This window comes from Megascapheus bottae, chromosome 17, assembly GCF_031878675.1.
Source record: "Megascapheus bottae isolate mThoBot1 chromosome 17, mThoBot2.hap1, whole genome shotgun sequence".
NCBI classification, from domain to species: domain Eukaryota; kingdom Metazoa; phylum Chordata; class Mammalia; order Rodentia; family Geomyidae; genus Megascapheus; species Megascapheus bottae.
In genome coordinates, this window is record NC_143525.1 from 22,823,815 (window position 1) to 22,846,531 (window position 22,717).

The window sequence follows — 22,717 nt, forward strand, 5'->3', positions numbered from 1 at the left end:
GTGGTTCAAAGCCAGCCTGGGCACAAAAGTCCATGAGATTCTTATCTCCAATGAACCACCAGAAAACTGGAAATGGTACTGTAGTTCAAGAGGTAGAACACAAGCCTGGAGCTAAAGAGCTCAGGGACAATGCCCAGGCCCAGAGTTCAAGTCCTGTTACTGACGAAAAAAAAATGAATGAGTGAATCAGGAACCTTTCACAAAACCAGGAAATCCTACAGCTCTCTTGCCAAGAAATCTCACTGGCCTATGTTGATCTCACCTATGTAGATCTCAGTGTGCTGCCTGTGGAGAATGCAGAGAACACGTGTAGTGGAGGATTAAGGAGTTGGGAAGTGAAGTAGAAATCTGTAGAATAGGAGAACCTGTCACTAGGAGATGGAGATACATGTCCTATGAGAGATGTAGGATGATAGTGGGCCATGAGCAGAGAAACCGTTCTAAGCATCCTTTCTGCCTCCAACTCCAACCAGATACAATCATGAAAGAGAGTAGATTGAGATTTGGGATGAATTTGCTAAGAGCAGGATTTCAACTCCTTACCTTCAAAGCCAAGAGATCTGAGTGGAGGCTAAGAAAGACCTGTACTTGGAGGGACAAAGAACAACTATGAAGATAGAATAGTGTGTGAGATGCGCACGAATATGGGATTATGTTATGTCTTATAAACACCTTCCCATGTATAGCGATCATAGGCTGAACAAAAGAATATAATTCTACAGGGAATCAAGAATCCGAAACCCTGAAAAATCCCACCTGGCAGTAGCAATTAGTACTTACTTATTCTCAATGCATGGGGCATGGTTTATTCTCCGACACCTTAAAATTTTTGCATGAACATCTCTCCCTGAAAACTCCTATTCAGCCTTTAAAACTTGATTTCTGTTTCAACATCTCTTACTTCGGAAAATGCTTGCTTTCCTTCTTGGTTTCCCTCGGCACCTCAGACCTTCCACCACCCTCGCTTCCTGGTTAAATGTTGTGGTTGAACTTTTACCCATCCATCTACCACACAGGAATGTGATTTCTTGAAGGTCAAGATCGTGACTGACCCATCTTCCTCTCCCAATGTTGGGTATGAAAATGATTACAAATGAAAAGTCCCGTGGCTTGTCATTTCAAACGGGAATGCCTGCCGGGGACCTTTCTGTTATAGATTAGGGAAGACCCAGATGTTGTGAAGAACTGAAAAACACTCCCTGAGTCACACCTTCCAAGCAATGGGGCCAGGGAAGGCTCACGTGTCATCAGAAAATGAATCTACCCCATCATTCAAGAGGCCTTCTCAGGAAGCAGGGAGGCTCACAGACGATTGGAGACTTGTTTATATCAAATAGGCACTTGCTCCAGTGTGTTCAAAGATCAGCAGGTTCCAACTTGAACCTCCAGAAAAGTCATGGCCAAATACCTCCATTTGTTGCAAGAGGATGGACCGTCAAAGCAGGCTTCCGTCTGCCTGTCCCCTGAGGAGCGACCAACCTATGAGGCTTGCCAGAGAGCAGAGCTCTCCAGAGAACCTCCAGAACATTGCAAAGATAAGTTTTCCATGCATCTCCAACCCGCTGCCTGGTGTCTGGGAGTCTCTTCCTAAGAGAGTGGTGGGTAAAATGCAATAACTGTGGTATTTCCCGCTGTTAATTAACAGCACGCTGTTCATGAGTAATGTGGTGGTGTGGAGGGTGTGGAGAGCTTTCCATTGTTGACTCCTCCCTTGCAGGGTTATAAACTCTAGGAGAGATGTTCTCTCCTGGCTGAAACTTGGCAGCTAGCCTGAGGTTCTTCTTGTGGTTGGTGCTGGTCCTGCCGCTCATCAGCGTGTTCAGATTTGTCTCCATTCCCATGGCAGCCCCTGCTGGGGGCCACAGGCTTCTAGAAAAGAAAGAAAGAAATAGATAAAAATAGAGCACCGGAAGCAACTCTTGGCTGGGACACCAGTCTTCTCCTTTACAGAAAAGAAAAATTAAGGAGTGAGCTTTATTTACACGCTCTAGAAATTTCTATAGCCTGGATAAAGTTATCCAACAACTCACCAGGAGATTATCCATGAAACAGGCAATCTATGATTCTCCTGTTCAGTAAATCATCATGTCCAGCATAAGTCTCCAAGACAGAAGGTGAGAGGACACAGAGAAAGAGAGAGAGAGAGAGAGAGAGAGAGAGAGAGAGAGAGAGAGAGAGAGAGAGAGAGAGAGAGAGAGAGAGAGAGAGGAGAAGAGAGAGAGAGGAGAAGAGAAGAGAAGAGGAAAAGAGAGTCTTTCTTTGGGATCACGTTGTTAAATTATAGCCCCTTTGGTTTGTCATGTCATAAGTCATTGTAACAGCCTGCTGTATTTCTACAAATTTTCAGTTTATATTGTCCTTTTTACATTGTTTTTTTAATTAAAGACTATCTTTAAGTAATCACACAAATAAGTTTCAATTTTACATTGTCCTTTTAAACCTCGCCTCCTCCACCTCAATCCTCTGAAGAAGACAGTGAGCAAAGTAGTATTACTTTACGTTTACAGATAAACGAATCAATGAGGTTCGGAAAATTCAAATGACTTTCCCACATTCATGCAAGCAGCACCCAGGCTCACACTCAAATCTCCTAATGCCAAGCCCAGTGCTCAGATTTTCCACCCTAACATGTTCTGAAGAAGAGAGAAAAATAATAAGAGTCAGCGTTTTCCTCCCCACCTGGTCCCTCTTCATGCAAAGCCGACTGGTAAGTAGGTAGACAGTAATGAATTAGGAGTTTCCCTTCTGTGAAGAGTTTTGTCCAGTTCCTGGCATGCCCCTTGTTAGTTACATGTGGAGAAGCCTAGGTTCTGCTAGGGATGGCTTGGGGACCTAGGATTGTCTTTCTGGACTCTGTTCCCAAGATTTCTACACCTCAAAATGAGAAACAGGGGGTGATGACTTAGAAGACAGTTTCTAGAGCTCCATACCCCAATCAGATAAGAGGAACAATAACACAGCCTCGCCCCCTCCCTGGCTCCCGGGTCTTCATAAGGCCCTAATGTGATCATAATAATTAAAAAAAACCCAACAAATTAGTAACCAATGACCTAGAGATTTTAATTAGCCATGAGAACTAGACCCAACAGGAACTCCTGTCTAGAAATCCACCCTGTTCCAACCACCTGGCAGGGACATCCACTCCTCTCTGGAAATGTTTTCAAGAAGCTGGCAACAACCAGCTCAACCTGTCCCAGGCTTGAAGATGAAGAAAGGAAACTTTTGGGTAAGCCACTTACATCCAACTAATGACTCCAACAGAGGGCCGAAACCCATGGAAACTGGAGAGGGCCTTGCTGGAGCTGTCTCTGACTTCTTAGCAAATCATGGCAGAATCATGTAGAAAGGCCTTTTTTCCCAAGGTGGTGATTGAAGGCATTTTCTCTATTACCCTCTGAAAAAAAAATTACACCGAAACAAGGTAGGTATATAAAGGAGGTCCGAAAACTTTATTTGTAGAGGAACTAAATAGGCTTCCTCTTACCATTGTTTCTCTTAGTTACACAAGTGGATTTGGCTGGCATCTCTCTTTCTCAATCACATAGTAGTAGGGGATGGAAAAACGAAACCATCCAAAAAGATCTTGGTTTCAATGTAAAGGATACAGCAGGGGCAATTTCAAAACCTGCTGAAGCTATTGCCTTTGGTGCTCTCAGAGCCCTGGCTCACCAATGAGGAGAGGAAATAGAAAATGGACCGATACAGCCTTTCCCCATTCTCTTTTCTCAAGAAAGCCATGCATCCTCTTCTTCCCCTACTTGTATCTTACCAATTTAGTCTTCTGCTAAATATATGCATCTCCTGGACAGCCTGAAGGAAAAGAGCAGGAAAGATGGTAGAAACTGACCTTTGACAGAAAGCTGCTGCTGTTTTACTTACAAGTTACCCCCAAGAAAACCCAAATCAAAGCAAGTATCACTGCTGTTTTCTTAGAGCTTTCTCTTCTGTCCTTACAGGACTGGACACACCTTCCTCCTGTTAACATGGCTTAGACTTTGTGCCTTTGAGAAAAAAATGGCATTGGAATTGTTGTACTAACATGTACTTGATTTCTCCCAGAGACTGTCTTATATAATGTTATGAGAAGTTCAAACGTATCCATCAGGGGTGGGTGGTGACAGTTACAATTAGATAATGCTGATGATCTAATCATTCTTCATTTTTTATCTCACGAATAAACTGATGATTGAAATGTGGCTTTATAGGGTCTTTGTTGTAGGAACATAACTTGCCTTGAACTTCTCACGATGACAAGAAATTTAAGTGAATTAGGATCCCTGGATGCTTCTTTTATTGTGTGATATACATCATACTATTGCCAAATGGCAAACAAGGAAGTGGCGCTGTGACTCAAGTGGTAGAGCGCTAGCCTTGAATTAAAGAGCTCAGGGACAGCACCCAGGATCATAGTTCAAGCTCCACAACCAACCAAAATAATAATAATAATAATAATAACCAAATGGCAAGCAAGAAGTAGTGTTTTAACTCGGCTCTCCTCGGAACTCATTGCAAAGTTGTCATTCTCTGTAGAAAACAAATGTGCTTCCCAGTTAAGTTTGTGAATGCTGTGTGTGTGTGTGTGTGTGTGTTTGTGTGTGTGTGTGTGTGCATGTGTGCGTGCACATGCATGCACATACACATTGTGTGACAGCTTGGGATCAAGGCATTTTCCCTTAGCTTTTACATTCAAGGTTGGCACTGTACCATTTGAACCATTGCTTCCAGCTTTTTGGGTGAATAATCAGAGATATGAGTCTCAAGGATTTTCTTGCCTGGGTTGGCCTCAAACCATGATCTTCAGATCTCAGTCTCCTAAGTGGCTAGAATAATAGTTGTGAGTTACCGCCACCAAATTAAAGATGTGTATTTTTAAGAAATAAGGAGATTAATCAGACCTATCATGCAAATAACCCTGTGATTAGTAGGTCACAGATTATTTACACATCCATAAACAGATATGAGCAGGTTACACAAAATAGATCTAAATCAAAATTATTGCACTTTTTCAATTATTTAAACAGAAATCTTGCCCAAAAGGGATGGGGGTGGGAGGGAAAGAGAGAGAGAGAGAGAGAGAGAGAGAGAGAGAGAGAGAGAGAGAGAGAGAGAGAGAGAGAGAGAGAGAGAGAGAGAGAGAGAGAGAGAGAGAGAGAGACACTACTCTTACCGGAGAACTCTAGCAGTGAAAGTGAAGTTTGCATAAGTAATTATCCCATTCCTCATATGATACATGCAATATGTTTATTATTGTGAATCCTCACACATCCCTTCCTTTCTATTTAACAACTGGGGAATCTCAGAGAAAAAGAGGTGGCTAAGCTTCACGATTTTTAAGCAGTCAACTGAGTGGCAACGTTGAGTGTCTCTTCAGTAGTCCATAATCAAAGGTAGATCCAGTCTATGTCACTGAAACTGGAGTTTCTCCTCACCTCTCAAAACATAAGCTTTGAATCGTTCTGGCCACCTTGACCACTCCTTTTGCAGTGAGAATCAGTGACCTTCTCAACCCACACTACACAAAACAATCTGGAACTGCTTTGGCTCCATCAGCAAGAAAGACATTCTTGTAAAATTTTGAAAGCATTTCCCAGAATGCATGAGAAGGCTAGGATGGCCCTTTCTTTCCCTCTCCTTCTATGTCCTGTGGTATTGCTCTGTGGTGTAGTTATTCAGCCTCTACTCTACCAAGGAAAGGGGTAGACAAGTTAGTGTCATCAGACCTTTCTTCTCAGCATGTTAGCTGAGTGGGATTGATAAGGAGGAGGGAAAGTGATAGAGGCAACACATAAGATTAACAGCTTGATGGAGAGAAAGCATAGAGATAGACCTCAGGCATCCAGTGCAACTAATCAGCTAAAACGATGTTGAGACCACATGAATATTTGAAGATATAGCAGCAGCATGTGCCCTAACAGCACATCATCATGGATACCAGGTCAGCCAGATGTCTACGGGGGTGCAGACAACCACTGTGGGCCCCAGGGCTCCAGCAGCATCTTAAGAAAGGGACTAGGAGAAGTCAGATGCAGGAGTTCTCCTCCTGAGCTCCTCTCTGCTACTGTCATGCAGGATAGCAGCTGAGCCATAAATCTACCCACTGGGGGAGTCCCAGGGACCTGCGGAACTCTGCTGGGAAATGACACATCCGGTCCTGGGTGGCAATCTCAGGACAACTTGGCTGAGAAGTGGTATTTTAAATACAAGAGAGGCACAGAGACAGAGATAAAGAGAGAGGAAAAATATGCCCTATTATTTTACTCTGGTAATTGACAACAAGTTTCTCATGAGTAATTTTATAGCGCTCTGGGTGTGCCGCAGTTTGATTTAACTTTTCTTTACAGGAGCCACAAACTTGCAGTACAAACACTATTTTCAAGTGAATGAAATGTGCTTTGAAAGTTCACACAGTTATTGAAATAATCCTTTCCTCAGGCCCACATATTAAAAGGGCTTCTTCTTTCCCTTAGTTTCTTCTCTCAAAGTCCCTTTTTGGGAGGAAAACCCATCTTAAAATTGGGATCCTAAAGGGCTTTAAGTCCAACACACACACACACACTAAGTGGCATATATGTGTGTATGCATATATGATAGCAATTTTATTTTATAGTAATTAGTAAGTGATAGCCAAAGGGGAATTTGCAGAAATTTGACCGCTCAAAATATTCTCTATTGATTCTTCAGTCAAATGAAGTTAGGAAAAGCTGCCTATTTGATACTGATATTAGCAATGTATATTACAAATTTCTATAATAAAAGTTCTCAGGAATCTTACTCGAGGGCCCTCTTATCACCACTCTTACAAGACAGATTTTTCTCAAAGAGAATAGAAGGCAGATTTCTCTGAAGAAATTGTAGACCACTCCCTCCACACACACTTTTTCTTTTTTTTGCTGGAGATAAAACCCAGAGCTTCATACATAATAGGTAAGCACTCTATCACTGAGCTATACCTTCATTCCCACATTCTACTACTTTCTAAATTAAAAGTGATATGTTGGTCCCACCGAACACATTTTGAGAAACTCTAATCCAAAAGAGAAAGAAGCACAATTGGCATTCAGCAGGAAATGGATCCACCTTACTCTGGTTGCTGTACTCTAATTTATTACCAAAAAAAAAATTAGTCTTCCATGGGAATAATGAAACAGGAGGTACAGAGACCAGTCAGATGTGAAGACACAGGACACAGCACAGTCTAAGAAATAGTCATATTCTCATATCTGTAGCTCAAGTTGTAAACACTTATCCCACACTTTCTCCAGTATGTTCCTGGTGCCTGGTGGGTTTTCACTCATTTCTAATCATTCTTTGAAATTCTCATATATCCATGTTATCTTCTCGCAAACCAACTTCCACTCCCAACATCACTATTTCAGTCTGGAAGATCATTTCCATGATCCTCCCTCCCTCAGATTCTCACTTTCTCAGGCTCTGAGATCTGAAAGCATCCATTTTGCCCCTTTCCTTTCCTCTTCCCATAGACAACAATATCTAATCTGTGGGGCTTTTTTTTTGAAAAAAGAAATGACCTATCCTTTTACTTGCCTTGATATTTGCTACCAATATAGGAGGGAACTTATATCTTGTGGTTGGATTATTAGCCTTCTAATTCCCAGCTCCTTGCTATTCTCTCTCGCTGATCCATGCATGTGACTCTTATGCCAGGCTGTGCAAGGAGATCTTGTTAAAAACAGAACAAATGCAAGTGCTCAGAACACTGTATTTCTGCTAAGCTCCTCATGTAATCCTGGTGCTCAGCCATGGTTAGAAACTATTATTTCATTTACTCTTAGCAGCTAGTTGAAGCAAGGTGAGTTCTCCAGGCATGGAATATTCTGGGTCACATCCTGATGACAGGATGCCTCTGCTGTCTGCTTATTACATGCTAGTGTCATCCTTGGCACCAATGCTGTTAAGCAGTTAGTGCTAGATGGGAGAGAAAGGCTCTCATCCTTATCCCAAAGTGATTTCCAGTGGCATGGTAGCGCATATTTGTAATCCTGGCACCGAGGAAGTAGAAGTAGGTAGATCCTAAGTTTGAAGCCAGCCTGGATTACACAGCAAAATCCTATCCTTTTAGCTTCTCTCTTTTCCATGAGTGAAACTGACAAATAACAGATTAAGTGATTTCAAAACTAAGTTTTCTTATCCATAGTTACCTACATTTATTTGAACTTCAGTATGAATCATCACATTGGGAAAAAGAGCCTAAGAAATGAATTAGAATTGGAGGGAATGAGAGGAGAGAAATACAAAAAGAGTTAGAAAAAGGAAAGGAGGATAAGATGGACACCTACTGGACTTGGGCACAGCTCTTCCATGTAATGTGAACTGTTAATATCATGCTCAAAGTCAAGCAACTGGTTTGGCCTCATTTTAAATTTGGGAATTCAGAAAGGTATTAGAGATCCTCCCTTAAGCCAGACTGTTTCCACAGGGACTTGTTCAAACACTACCTTCTATCCAAGCAGCAGAGTTCCTGGACCCCTCTCCAGGTTACCCCAGAGGGGCTGCCACCTTCCCCTCAGTCGGTTGAGCCTTCACTAATGACTCTCCTTGCACCTGCTTCCACCCTGCTTGGGCCCCAAGAACAACAAACCCAGCTAAAGGGGAAGGTGAGATTAGGGCAAGTGAAGTGCACATAATCCTAGGCAAGGACCTCTTATCCAGGAAAAAAAATCTCCATCCAGTCGTCCCCCAGGGTTTTCCACAATTACCTCCTAACCACTCGAACGTAGAAATGTTGCAAAGATTCAGCCTTCTGCAGAATGCAGTGCTTCACAGCCCTGATGGGAAGGAGGGGCAGGTGGAGGGTGGTAGGGAAAGAAAAGGGAAGGAGAAGTAGAAAGCAAGACAAAAGGGACACACACTCTGCAATCTTTCTACAAAAAGAAAAGGTGTGTGTCGGGGGGAAAGCCTTTGTTCAGCCGGCAGGTTATTTGGTGATCTAGACCAGGCATAATAATGTACTTTATCTGTTCAGTTTATTGTGTGTGTATGTGTCATAGGTCTACGTGTATATTACCAACTATAAAATACACATAATATGCGCCAGAAAGAGAGACAGGAGAATGTAAGTGTTTCTGAGTCAATGAGACTTTGCTTTGTCTTTTTTGCTGGTCTTCTGCAGCTCAGATTATAATTATCATCTAAGCCAGGCAGTATTTTTTTTTTGGTGTATGAAGAGACCATTTCAGAGAAGAAAAAACTTGTGTATGTGTGTGTGTGTGTGTGTGTGTGTGTGTGTGTGTGAGTGTGTTAGTGTGTGTGTGTGTGTGAATATGTGTGTGTGTGCGTGTGTGCACATGTGTACACATGCTGGTCCTGGGGTTGAACTCAGGGCTTGGGCATTATCCTTGAGCTTTTATTTTTCTCAAGAATAGTGCTCTACTACTTAACTCACAGCTCTATTTCTGCCTTTTCTGATAGTTAATTGGGGATAAGAGTCTTGTGGATTTTCTTGCCTGGGGTGGCTTCAAACCATGATCCTCAGAGCTCAGCCTCCTGAGTAGCTAGGATTACAGGCATGACCCACCTGCACCTAGAGAGAAATAATTTTTTTTTCCGATGAACATAAATGGCTGAGCTAAATCCTATGTTCAAGACCCTAGATACAGGTCAGCAATCTGATCTTTCTGGACATGAAGCATCGTGTTCATTTCCTAGACATACAGGGAAGAAGGAGGAGGCAGGAAAGACAATACCCAGAATATGACTGAAGTGTAGCATGACTGTAGGCATGTTGACTTCTAGTTTGTAATCCTGCAAAGTTGGGATGTTAATATTGTATGAAACACATCCTTTCAGGGCCGGGAGTTTGGCCTAGTGGTAGAGTGCTTGCCTAGCATGCACGAAGGCCCAGGTTCAATTCCTCAGTACCACATATATAGAAAAAAGGTGGAAGTGCTGTTGTAGCTCAACTGGTAGAGCTCTAGCCTTGAGAAAATCCAAGGACAGTGCTCAGGCCCTGAGTTCAAGTCCCATGACTGGCAAAAAAAAGTACAAAAAAAATGAAACACATCCTTTCTTAATGAATGGTTCAGGGAGAAGCTACCACTGGAAAATAATACGGTGTTGTGTTAGATAAACCTGGGTTCAGATCTTGCTTCTGCACTTCAGTCGTATGGTACTTTCTGAAATTCAGTTGATTCCCTTGTAACATGGAAGAACATCTTATTTTTGAGATGAGTGACATTGGGTTTTGTACCCAGCCACTCAACACATGGCAAGTATTAGCAGAGTAGCTTTACTGCCAAGTCTGCAGTTGTGGAATGATTGTATCCTGTCCTTGAAGACATGACTTCCTCTCTATTACAAAACAGGTAGTGCCATAACTAGAGGCTAGAGGGACAGATGGCTGGAGGAAACCAGTCCTCCCGGACTGCCTTCAGGAGGCCAACTTCAGCCCAGAGTGCTGCAAAGCTCCAGAGAACAGCTAATATTGTAATCATGTCATCTTACATGATGGGGATTTAGTGAATGGCAGCAGAATCATCATAATTTTTACTTCCTTGAAAAAAAGGGGGGGATTCATGTCCAAAGCAAACTCAGAGCCATTCATCATCTCTGGGTGAGGCTGTTATTTACAAACCAAAGTTTAGGGCCTTGAGTTCACCTACAGCTGAGTCTATACCCTCTCTCAGTGGTTGACAGAGTCAGTTCTTGGTCATTACAATCAGAGTCTCTGTCCTATTCATTCATACCTTCATGCATGCACTCACTTTCTTAGCAACTGCTATTTTGTTCCAAAAATGCCCCTGGAAGTTATGATACACACAAAGAAGGGAGAGAAAAGCATGTCTACTTGGAGCTCACCCTTAACATGAAATGGACAAGTTTGACAAGTGTTTTTTTTTAAAAAAAAAAAAAAACACCTATCCTACACAGTCATTATTGCCTTCAGCTATTTGGACATCCGCAGAAATCATCAAAGACAGGCGAAGACAGAAATGAAATGAACCTTTATCTTAGGCAGCTCCCGGGATTGTAAGAGGATAAAAAAGTAAAAGATAGAAAACAAAAACTTCCTGTTTAACCCCTGGCTGTTATCTTCAAGATCTATTTCAAGTTTAGGAAAGTGGGCATGTGTACACGAAGAGAAAATCACTTAAGGTAACAGCTCAGGAAGAGTCACTATTCTTTGCATTTTTCTGAAGGCTCAAAAAAACATTTTAAATGTCATAAGCCGCCTGTGTGAACTTTCTTATCAGTGTCTCAAATAGTCTGGGTATACTTAGAAGAATTCAACGTAGGTTGTCTTAAACTAAAATGGATAGGAAATTCTCTGAAAGGACAAGAATTGGAGGTTGAGCCTTTTGAGAAAATACGGTGATTGTCATGATTCCATGTCCCAAGACCAAAAAAAATGCCAGGACTATTGTGAGTATACTTCACACTTCCCTTCCCAGTCAGAGCCTCAGTAGCACTCTGCCGCATGAGGTCTCTTCTCCCTGTATATTTTACAGAGCAGAAAACTAGGTCTCAAAGATAGTTGAGTTCAAAAATCTCACAGCAAATATTGGATAGCAAACCCAGGATTTGAACTTTATTCTGTGAGACTCCAAGGATTGCATTTAGTCGATGCTGTTGCCATTTGTCTGACAAGCAGGGTTTAGGTATGACAGACAGACGATGGCGGCAAGCATGACACAGCACGGTAACCAAAAATGTCCCTGGACTACAAAGAAAAAGAAACCGTTGGCTATACTGGGGAGTATTCATTGTTCCTAATATCTTTACTTACTTCAGCAACAAAACCTTGAGTCTTAATCAGGCACAAATATACAAATATGGCCACCTACAGTGTACAAAATTCCCAGCATCCTTTATGTTTAAATGTGATCATGGGATTATAATGTGGCCAATGAGACCTAAGTGGAAACCATATGTGATTTCAAAAAAATAAACCCTTAGAAGAAAAAAGTTGTGTTCTTCTTCACTCCTTTCCCCCTTCTGACTGGCTAAATTGTGCATGTCAGTGCTAGTTTGAAATGGTCAATTGGTATTATAAGTGAATTTTGTGATGGAGGTCTCACAAAGTAGAGCAACAAGAGAAGGAACCTGGGTCTTGGACCTTCTTGTGAAATAAAGCCATCGTAACTGCTGTGGGGTGCCTACACTTGGTCTGTGAAATGAAAGGGGAGGTAAGTTTCTGTGTAGTGTAAGTCACTGTTATTTTGACTGATACTTTTACCGGCAACTGAATCTAATCCTAATTAACACATAGTCTATGTTGACTTCAGCCAAGAGATGCAGGTGATCAGTGGGAAAACAGGTTGGAAGGATATGGAAGTCATGGAGAATTTTAAGTCGAGTTAAAGCATGTGTCCTGATGCAAATGTAATGAAGCAAGGCATGTCGAGAAGAAAACTCTAGCTGTGCTCGCTCTCTAGAACAGCTTGGCCTGGGGAGTGTATACTGGAAGTGAAAGCATTCAAAATGTTTTCTCTAAGAAACCTCGTGTGAGATGTTCTGAGCCTTGGAGGGGGGCAGGAGAGAAGGAGCAGAGAGGTCCATATGGCCAGTACCTAAAGATGTAGGATATGGGTACTAAGTCACTGTGGAGTTGGATTACAGAGGAAGCAGCGGTGATTACCATTTCTCCTCGAAGAGTGACTGTACCCTAGAAAAAAACAACCAAAAAAGGGAATGAGATGTCAAAGAGGGACACAAACAACCTGAGACCTAGGGAATTGGAGATTATGACCAAATAGCTAGATAAATACCATCAAGGCTACACCTGTCTGTAGCTTGTGAGATGCAAAGTGTAGAGACTCGGGTGTAGACAGTGAAGAGCATGGAAGACAGAGCTGCAAGTGTGACAAGTAGATGAATCTCTCCAATAAAAACATAAAGCACTCCATTTTTTAAGTGTGAGAAGGGAAATGAAGTAGGCAAGTGGTAAGTAGAGAAGGAGAAGACCCATGGGTGTCTTTCCTCCCCTTAGTAGCACACATGTCACACAAGAATGAGAAAAAGAAATCAGAAAAGATTAACCTTGGAGATGAAGGGCAAGGTCATGCCCAACCTTTGAGAGATAGTGTCAGTAGAGGCTTCAGAGTAGAAATCTCTAGTTTCAGGGGATTGAAATATGAGCATCTTATAAGGGAGGGAAGATGCATTCAAGCAATTTATAGGTGAATTGCAAAGGACAAACCAACTGAACCACCCCACAAACAAACAGCCCCCAAGGCAACCCAGATTGCCAGAGAACTGTAATGTCAGATTTTTACTGGGACTGGGGAACCCTAGATCAGTTAGCAGTGACATAAACAAAGAAAAGGATAGGGTGATCACTCTTCTAATTATTAAACATAGTAACACTACTCACTGCAAAGACAGAATCATTAACATGAAAATGGACAGCACAAAACACAAGTGGAAGTGACCCAACCAACCTCCATTTCTTCCTCATTACCTACGGATGTCTCTCCCATCATAGGTTGCATTTTTCTACTTACCAAAATCCCCCTCAAATGACCATCACTATATTCAAAGAGAACAGGGGAGAGTGCTTGGTAGGCCCATCTCAACCATTTAAGGAACTGTTAAATCCCTGTTGGGATCTGTCAGGGAGAAGAGAACTCTCAGAAACAGCAAGCCAAGAAGTTTCTGCTGGTCTCCAGCACCTAAAGAATGTTCAGTGGTCCTCTGCTGTAATGGGAACTCCAAAAGCAACAGCCAGCCCACATACTGGACCAATACAATACATTTTATGAGGGCCAGAGGACTTAGCACATGAAAGAAGTCTGATCCTCAGAGATTTCAACATTGTCCTTTGCTTCAGAGCATGTGCGGGGAAGATGAGGCATTTGAAGCCCACTGGTGTCTCAAAGCCTTACTCATAGGTCACTCTTTGCTTGGGTATTTCAAGGCCTAGAGCTACCAGTTTTATACACCTTAGTGGTTGTGGAGGTGACCAGAACCCCCACCCTTCCTGTGACTCTACCCAATGCAGACACCTTGGAACAACTCTTCTGCAAAGCACACAGAGACGATTACCTCTCTAAATGAAGTCAGCTGAAGATGAAAGACCAAGACAATCATTTTAGTCCAGCTTAGGCATAATTACGCATTCATCAGTCAGAGCTTTAATTACCCAGAGATAAAGGTACCATTAGTGTTTCGGGTGGGGGGGGGAACTGGCTCCAAAATATTCATTTCTTTTGTCTCTCAGCCAGTGACAACTAACTGTTATCCTCTGAAGGGCTCAGCAGACAGATTCCAACATAAACCACAAAAGGTCCAAACCCCTAAAAGGTGAGCACACTGAGGGAGCCCCAGATTTTGTGGGAGGTGAAGTCCAGAACAGCTTTTGGGAATGAGCAGAATCTTAGCGACAGGGATATGAGAAAGCAGACTATGAGAATGACCCCTGTTTACAAAGTCACCTGACAATTGCCTGGCATGAAATGCTGAATCTTAGGTTCCAAGCAGTATCTACTGACTCATAATCTGTCTTCCTCTCACCCCCAGTGGCTCTCATGCACGTTAAAATACTAGATGGGTTGCTTTAGAGACTTTTCTCCCCCAAGGTCAGCATCACCTCTGTTAAACAGCTGGCATCTGGGCATCTCTCCTACTTTCTGTGCATGATGTGGAATACACACAGGCAGTAACATTTTCTTTTCTGTTCTTTCAACATCTGGCAAGAAAAATAGGTTTCCCCCACTTCTAGGGTTGCTTTAGGAGGTAAACATCATTGAGGCAAAATGGGTCGGAAGTAAAGGCCATAAAACATACACAATGTCAAATCGGAAAGATGAATAAAGCAGAGACACAGCGTCCTCCCAGTACAGTGTGAGAAGTGACAGACAGGTCAGGGCAAACACTAGTGAATCTTCCTCACTACCTCCCGCCTAAGGGCTGGGGCAGGCAGCAACAAAGAAAACCATTTCACAATGAGAAGAGGAAGCTGGCAAGCGAGCAACGTCTGAGAAGGGGGGAACCAGGCAAGAAGGGAACACTGGGAGAAAGAAAAAATTCCTTGGGTGGTGAGGTTATGGGTGTGGCAGGATATTGGGGTACCATCAAGATCATGCCCACAAGATAGGGTTCACAGCCTATACATGCTGAGCATCCATCCTAGAGTTTGAGATAAATCACCAGAGTGTTGAGATCCGCGACACTTTACCAGAAAGGTAAATTTGGGTGTGACAGCATTATCTCTTTGAGCCTTGATATCCTCTCCTGTAAATCAGGGATCATCTTTCAGCTTCAGAGTGGTGATGATGAAATGACTGCCGGGCACTGGTGATTCATGCTTGTAATCCTCGCTAATCAGAAGAGAGTGAGATCTGAGGATCGTGGTTTGAAGGACAGAAAAATCCGTGAGATGTTTGCTAGTTAAATCTCCAATTAAGCAGCAAAAGGCTAGATGTGGAGGGGTGGCTCAAATGTAGAACAAAGCTTGAACTTTGAAAGAGCCAAACAAGACCAAGAGGCCGTGAATTCAAACCACAGTATTGGCAAATATACATATCTTATTTGAGAGATGTGTAGTATCTACTGTCCATTCATAATGGTACTATTACTAGCTATGATTTTCCCCCAGCATTATTCCTTTCCCAGTCTTTTCTTCTCTCAGCCTTGACCTTACTCTGTTCTGAAAGATGAAAGTCAAGAGACGATCAACTGGTTTTTATAAACATGGTCCGCTGTTCACTTAGTGATTTCAATCAAATGACCATCCGTGGTCCTACACAACGTGGCCCACCAACTGCACGTCAGGTATCTTAGCCAAGCAAGTTTGGCATCGGTGGAAGAGAACATGGAGAAAATGCAAGAAGCCAGGTAAGCACTTGACCGTCTTTAGATCACATGCACCTTCATCATTTAGGACTCTGCTCTGAAGAAGTCTAGAATGGTATGTGACCCGACCATCTTCACCTCCTGTACAACCTTTCTGTCTTATGCGAAAACCCCACTTGCTGTGTCCCTCAGATGAAGGGAATAGGGATCCCGAAGCCAGGACAAAAGTGTCCCCTTGAGATCACACTTCCATGTGGTTTGCCTGATCCACATAGTATAAACTCACACCCAACAACGAGAGGATAGGAGACAGACAGATTTATGCATTGTCACTTCCTAGAGGGACAGAAAGTGATGGGGAAGGACTCCAGAGATATCCAGTCTAATAAGAAGCCTTGCTGATGTGACAAAATGCAGGTACCCATCGTGAAGCTCTGAGATCAGACAAAACTGGGTTGGAATTCCTATTCTACCTCATATTAAATGTGGAATCTCACCTCCCTAACATTGTCTGTAAAATAAATAGCCTGTCGATTAACTAAATGTGTAGATCAGAATTCTGGCAGAGACACACAGCACAGCAGAACTAGAAACAGTAAGATCCATCATTACCCTTCCATCAGAAGAAACAGAAGTGAGATGCATCTCAACAGCACCTGTGAGCTCAGTGAGGGATGCAGCAAGCCTAAGGTCATGCAAGAGAATTACCCTCTGCTCACTTCCTTCCCCACACCCTCACTGCTTAACCCAACAAGAAGGCCAAGGGTAACTGAGCTAATTGATACTGTCCAACCTGGGGTTTAAAAAGGGCCAAAAAAAATGGACCTAGCAATGGGTTTATTTGACTCTCTTTTCTGGATCCAGGGTGATGTATTTGCAAATCTGACTTAATTACATTTGACCTTGACATGCTCACAAGAATCCATGAGTCATCTACGAAATATCCTACAAGAAATCAGACATGGGTGCCTCACACCTGCAGTCCTAGCTTGTCAGGAGGCTGAGATCTAAGGATCACAATTCATAGCCAGACTTCGCAAGACAGTCTATGGAACTCTTATCTCCAATTCATTAAAAATAAAAAAGAGCCAGAAATACAACTGTGGCTCAAGCAATAGAGTGCTAGCCTGGAATGAAAAAGCTAAAAAAGATTATCTAGGCCCTAAGGTCAAGCTCCAGTACCAACATACACATTGAAGGAAGGAGGGAAAGAAGGAAGGAAGGAAGGAAGGAAGGAAAGAAGGAAGGAAGGAAGGAAGGAAGGAAGAAAGGAAGGAAGGAAGGAAGGAAGGAAGGAAGGAGAAAATAAAAACAAAAAAGAGAAACCTCCTAGAAGAAACTGTTGATATTAATGCCCTTGGCTCTTGGCTTCTACGACTGGCAGTCTGTAAGATAACCAGAAACTACCCAGCAGTCTCTCAGTTTGGTCAGACCACTTAAAGGAAAACATAGAAAGAGCTTGCAAGTGTACACGTGAGGAACATTAACTATAACAGCCACACTCTTATCAATGAGAAAAATAATGTCCCAAGAGTTCTGTAACTTTTCTTACATTGGACACTGCTGACCAGCCCAAGACATCGGGAATGCCTCCCACCCCAAGGTATGACTTAGAGAGACAGTGTATCTGGGAGAAAAGGCTCAGACTTTGCATATTGGTGGCCACATATTTATTCTTTGTAGCAGTTCCTCTTAGGTATGGTGGAAGGAATCCATAGGAAGCATGATAAGCTAAACCACTATTATGTCATGGAGAAGGGATTCAGACACTAGGTCCAGGGTTCACTAAGGACCCACCTAATGAAATGTTTGCAAAAGGCAGGCCTGTCTTGTCACAGCTTCAGCCAATTTAGAGCTTAGTCCATCAGAGCCAATACACCTAGATGTCCAGAAGTCTAGCAATGGTAGTCCTAGATGCATGGCCAAAAATGTCTTCCAGAGTGGTCTTGGCTGGGTTGATGGCTATTGGTACAAACTACTCCATCTGGGTCAATTCTGCATATGGCTAAAACTCCCTACTGGAGGAGAAAGGACTTCTTGGCTAGCATACCACAGACTCAGAACATCTAGGGCCTAGCTTTGTTTATGTTCTGGATTCCGTCTGATGATATTTGTATCTTACCCGAAAGTTTTTGGATGGGATCACTTAGAAATATCCTTTTGGGCACTCATTATTCCCTCTGGATCATATCATGACTATCTTAATTCAGTATTCATTCCTCCTTCTGAAAGAAAAATAAGAAAATTTAGCTTGGCACTAGTAGCTCACACCTGTAATCCTAGCTACTCAGTAGACTGTGATATGAGGATCATGGTTAGAAGCCACCCGGGGCAGGAAAATCTGTGAGACTCTTATCTTCAATTAACCACCAGAAAACCAGAAGTGGCTCACTGTGGCTCCAAGTGGTAGAGTGCTAGCCTTGGGCAAAAAAAAATAAAAAAGAGCTCAGGGATAGCACCCACACCCTGAGTTCAAGCCCCAAAACTGACCAAAAATAAAAAATAAAAGAAGGAGAAATGTCTGTACTATGATCTAACTTCCTCTTCTAAAATGACCCCACTGAATGTCTAGTACTAACCCAGGACCTAGCAGCATGTTTTGTTGTTGTTGTTGCTGCTGCTGCTGTTGCTATTTTGTCAGTTCTGTGGCTCGAACTTATGGCCTGGGCACTGTCCTTGAACTTTTTCAAGGCTAATTAGTGCTCTACCACTTGAGCCACAGCACCACTACCAGCTTTTTCTGTGTATGTGATGCCAAGGAATTGAATCCAGGGCTTTATACATCCTAGCCAAGCACTCTGTCACTAGACCACACTCCCGGCCCCTAGCAACGTGTTTGTTTAATCTCTTTGTATGATAGGTATATTCGGGAGCCAGGGTGATTTATTTGCAAACTTGACTTAATTATGTTTGACTTTGACATTCTCAGGGAAGACCTTGAGCTACCCATAAAATACCCCCAAGATGATATTACCCGTTGCCATCAACTCCCTCTGCTCTTGGCTTCCTGCTACTGGCAGTCTATAAACTTCTCTGCACCTGGCTCTTAACCACAGCCCACTGTATCCCCAGGAGGAAAAACAGCAATGCATTGCAAAAATCTTGGCTTCATGTGTAATCTCCCTTCCCCCTGCCCCTCAGAACACTTACTCATGTCCAAATCATTTCATCCAACTCTTATCTAATAGGCAAAATAGAAGAGCTGAAACAATACCCCCTTAGAGGTAGCACCAAACCCATACTCCTCGAAGAGGGCCCCAACCTGGGCTCCCTTTGGGCTGACGTTGTCATCCTTGTAGACAGACCACCATGTTGTTGAGGCAGACGGTCAAGCTATTACACTCTTAGGAGCATCTAAGCTGATCTTACCCATAGCAACTTGGTTTTTAAAGGCACTGTTCAAAAGTGCAGTTTGAAAATAAGACAACTATAGGTTGGTGTCAGGAGCCAAGTCAAGCATAAGCATGTATTCTTAAATGGATACTTGAAGCTTCAAGAATCTCTATGTATGAGACCTCTAATTAGGAACATTTCTCCCAACCTGAGCTTTGTCTTCAGTTCCCAGTCCTCCTCTGGAAAGACAACAGAGATGTCCCTGAGTCATTGTCTCCTGGCTCTGGACTTCTGAGAGCGTAGAGCTCTGACCGGGGTTCAAAGCCACAGACACAGCTTGCAGACTCCCTCCTCCCACAACCCTCATGGGAAGACCTAGATCCTGACGCCTCAGGCCTTGGCATTTCCTGTAATGGTTTCAGCCTCAGTTTCCAAGTTTGTAAATGGAACCCATAACAGCCTATATCTTAAGGGGGATATGAGAACTAGGAGAAGAAACTTACAAAGCACTGAGTCCAGTGAGCAGCTATCACTCAGTAAACACTAAGAACAAATACCCAATTCTAACATTCTCCTATTACTTTATCCCTAAAACTGGATGAAATAACACATTGATCTGGGAACCAGTGGCTCACTCCTGCAATCCTAGCTACTCAAGAAGCTGAGACCTGAGATAGGAGATCTAAGGATCACAGTTCAAAGCCAGCTCAAGCAGAGAAGTCCATGAGACTCTTAGCTCAATTAACCAGAAAAAAAAGCTACAAGTGGAGTAGTGGCTCAAATGCATACAGACCAACCTTGGACCAAGAAAAAAAAAAGCTAGGAAATAATGACTAGGCCCTGAGTTAAAGTCCCAGTCCCACTGCATACATACAAAAAAAATTTGTAAATTTGAGTGGTTTGTTTAAGTCAACTAGGACATTTCACCTCATTGAAAGATGAGACTAGGGGAGGGCATTGTGCAAAAGGCCAGTTGGGTCTGGGAGCCAAGACGAGAGGCTGAGAGGACAGAAAGCATCATTTAGTAGCTACGGGATGAGGTTTGGCTCAACATCCCTTAACTAGTGACACGCTGACTTGCTTGATGAAAAATGGGAAAGGCTAATAGGAAAAAATTATTCCCATCAGACCCCTTCTCTTACACACTGGCTACAAGGCTAAATGCATCACAGGCTTCCAATAACTATGAACTAATAATCAAATTTAAAAGCGAGGAAGTTATTGTTCTCCCAGGCTGGCTACTTGCCCAGCGGCTGCTCACAGGGTGATGAGTGACTTTTTATCTGACCGTGGGTCTGCCCTCTGCCCAGAGAAACTAGCAGGAACTCAGTCCAGCTGGAAGACTACACCACAGTGTGTGCTTGGATCCATATCTTCCCTCTTTCAGTACAATCCTCACAACACACCCCTGGGGACCCTCACCCTGGGCTTCTCTCTCTCTCTCTCTCTCTCTCTCTCTCTCTCTCTCTCTCTCTCTCTCTCTCTCTCTCTCTGCCATTTGATTTACTCTGCTATCCCTAAGAACTGAAGTAGACAAGAGCCGACTTTAGGCTTCCAAGACTGCACTGCAGTCTGACCAAGAGTGGTGAGAGTCTGAGAAAAGACCAGATAGGAAAAGTCACTGGCTCCTTCCACAAAGAGTCCTTTGATCTCCACATGGACTCAAAACTGGAGTCACAAGGTGCTCTGGGGTAGAATGGATTCATTCCACCTCTGGAATGAACCATGCATGCATGCAGTTGGATGTATGGGTCCACACATATGTACATGCAGCTGTTTTCACATTAGGTTCACACAGCCTCTTGTGGAAGCTGCTGACACTGTAGCTGAATAGCAAGTGAGTTTTCAGAAGTAGGGGGTCAAAATACTGCTTTGGAGGTGTCTTGGTTTCTTATAGGTTGCTGTGCCATAGAAACTTCTAAAACAGAAATGCATAAATGAATAGAGAAGGATCTCTGGCCAGGATATTTCATTTCTAAACAAGAAATGTGACCTCAGTAACAAAAGGAGAGACTGAGAGAAAGGATGGCCACTCGGGCCAAACTTGCTAAGCAGATCTCAAAAAGAGAGACCTTGGAAGATGCCAACATTCTTTTTTTTTTGAACTCTGATATTTTCCAAACTCAAGACGATGTTTCCCAAGCCAGCCAAAGGTAGAAAAATCTGAATAGCTGAAGAATGGAGAATCACCAGAGGTTTCTGGAGGTGAATTCTACAAATGTATTTTTTAAAACCCCCAACTTCAATTTTTCCATAAACACGTGGTATTTCTAGATGCACCTTCCATTGCAAAGCTAAGATACACAGCTATAGAAGCTGTAGCTTAGAGGTGAAAATCCTATTTTGATTCTATTCAATAAAAGGACTAGCATTTCTAGCTCACAAGCTTACCCTCAAAGGAATGATAGGAGGAAGTACAATAAGGACTGGCTCCATCAGCTTCCACTGGTCATCATTTTGGGACCCAGATCCCAATACCCCCACTTTTGTGCAGCTCACAGAACCCTAGCAGTTAGAATTGCAACATTGTGACCCCTCTGTAAAAAGAAGAAACCCTGAAACTCTTGCACCAACGTTTAAGGAGTCAGTCTGCATAGAGGTGACCTTGATGTTTCAAGGACACAACCAAAAAGCCCCAGTCAGGAAAGCAATAAAAAAAAAAATGGGCCTAGTGGTAGAATGCTTGCCTAGCATGCATGAAGACCCAGGTTCAATTCCTTGGTACCACATACACAGATAAAGTCAGAAGTGGTGCTGTGGTTCAGGTGGTAGAGTTCTAGCCTTGATCAAAACCCATTAACAGTGCTCAGGCCCTGAGCTCAGGCACAGGACTGGCAAAAAATACAAGAGCCAAGGAAACAAGAGTCCCCCACCTGACACCTCATTGTTTTACATATTGGCTTTTGATGGTCACGGTCACTCACACAAACATCCAGAAGGGGTAAGAGCTAAGGGTGTCTCAGGCTCTGCACTGGGCCCCTCTGGAGGAAGCTCATTTTGGTTTTCCCAGATACTACTGGCATGTGAATTCAAGAATTCAGGAATTCAAGAGACAGCGACACAAAGTCTAAGCAGATGAAGAAAACTTGATTTGCATCGGATATGACTATGGGCGGGGGACAGACATTGCATAAGACTGTGTAGGGCACACAGAAGCATCTGACAGGAGAACATGGATATTCTGATTGGAGTCATCCCTACCCCCCCCACACACATATGCTGGTCACACACACGGTCACACACATGTGTGTATCCCTGTCTTCCATCTACCAACAACATTACTGTTCAACAGGACTCATGAGTCACGTGCTCTGGCTATCCATGAAAACTCAAGAACCTCAGTTTACCTTTAACTTACTCAGTTTACCTTTAGCTTACTATTGCTCAGTTGAACATATCCAAAAGTAAAGAATCACTTTATTGAAATCAAAACCATAGGGGACATTCAACCAGCTCAGCTGTCCTTTAACTTAGACTGGTGTTAGGAGAGGAAAGAAAAGAAGAAAGGCAACTACCCCATAATATCCACCACAGGGCCTCCAAACCAGTTTGCCTAAATGTTGCCATGGTGATGTATACCTAAGACAGTCTCTGTCCTGAGACACATCTCTGACTAGACAGAGAACACCCAGTC

The 22,717-nt window shown here is 43.0% G+C and overlaps 1 long non-coding RNA gene across 1 annotated transcript in view; it reads right to left on the reverse strand.

Moving 5' to 3' along the window:
• Positions 1-804: 804 nt before the first annotated feature.
• The window catches only part of LOC150051343 (uncharacterized), a 33,487-nt gene continuing 11,574 nt past the window's right edge, over positions 805-22,717 (reverse strand). Inside the window, exons 3-4 of the long non-coding RNA XR_016538423.1 lie at positions 3,240-3,394; positions 805-1,869 (exon numbers count right to left, since the gene is read on the reverse strand). This is a non-coding gene — a long non-coding RNA (uncharacterized LOC150051343). The remainder of the gene's footprint in view (positions 1,870-3,239; positions 3,395-22,717) is intronic.